Raw genomic sequence first — 1,472 nt, forward strand, 5'->3', positions numbered from 1 at the left:
GGATCCCTAATCTTCATGCAGAATGACCAACAATATGAATTTGAGTCACAGGATGATGTATAGCTACAAGATTCCTTAACTGATTGTGCATAACATATTCTGTTTTTGCACAAAAAGAAAAAGGAGGGATTGTGAGAAGGAAATCCAATTCTTCACAACCCCCCCAGGTCAGCTGGAAGTCAAAGCTTCCAATTTTTCTCACCTTACTATCGTTTATCTGAACAGCAATCAAGGCATATGATCAAATTATAGTAAGAACGGGCTCACCTAAAAAGATTGAAAAGATAGGAGGAAGAATTGGGAGTCCTCCACCCAAGCCCAAAATTAAATAACAAAGACCTGGCAGGAAGGCCCAACATTCCTTGAAGCCTTAATCAAATTGTAAGAAGATTTCTTCTCTGAAGGGATCTAGGTGCCAATTAGACCATGTCAGGTAAAGGAACCACAGGAAACCCCTACTCAGTAGGGCACCTGACCTCAAAATGCTCCCTTCCAAAGACCCAACCAATTTCACCTCTCTTGGAATCCGGGAATCACCCTTTCCAAGAATTCCTCGAGGGCTGGCATTCCTTCACACCTTTCCAGGAACAAGAGGATCTGTCCTATAAAGGAACTCCTGGGGAAATCCGAGCAAGGCTGCCCCACAGATGATTCCCTTCTGTATCTGACTCTCAGAAAATATGACTCTCATCGTATGTCGGCCGTGAAAGCCTTCGACAATACACGATCCTCTTCTGTATCTGACTCTCAGAAAATCAACTCTTCTCTCTCCTTCAAGGAACCGCCTGCGTGTTTATTACTAGCTGGGAGATGAACCTTGTAAGCTTTCATTGTAACCTTGTAAGCCTCAGACTGCTCCCTTCTAAAGATCCACCCAGTTTCACTGGAGAGCCTCTCTCTTGGAATCCGGGCTAATAACCTTTTCCAAAAATTCTTAGAAGGCTGGCGCTCCTTCACACCTTTCCAAGAACAATAGGATCTTGTGATGGAATGGTTTCATGAAAGCAGGGCTCAGGGAGATAAGCATTTCCTTAGCCCCCAGCAGGAGCGTGGGAAGGTTAAGAAGATGAGACTGGCACCACCCTAAGGAATTCACGGTGTTTTGGCTTGCTGGTGTGGGAAGTTTAGATTCAGTCTGGAGAGATTCTGTCTTGGAGGTGGAAGTTAATAAACACAACAGAACTGTATCTGTACTGTCTCGTGGAGTTCTTTGGGCTGAACCTGACAGATCTGCCCTATAAAAGGAACTCCTGGAGAAACTGAGCACGGCTGCCCCACAGCTGATCCTCTTGTGTATCTGACTCTCAGAAAATCAACTCTTCTCTCTCTTCCTGAGTTTTTATTCCTGTATAGGAGAGAAACCATGGCTTCTGGCACTGGGTTAAACCTAAACTTAGTAAAAAAATAAATTTCTCTTTTTGGTGTGCAATAGCATTGGCCACTTATAATGACAGTACATTAAAAAATCCAGC

This window comes from Python bivittatus, unplaced genomic scaffold (genome assembly GCF_059951505.1).
Source record: "Python bivittatus isolate LINGU-HERP-01145 unplaced genomic scaffold, Pbiv_v1 ctg000810_np1212, whole genome shotgun sequence".
NCBI lineage: Eukaryota > Metazoa > Chordata > Lepidosauria > Squamata > Pythonidae > Python > Python bivittatus.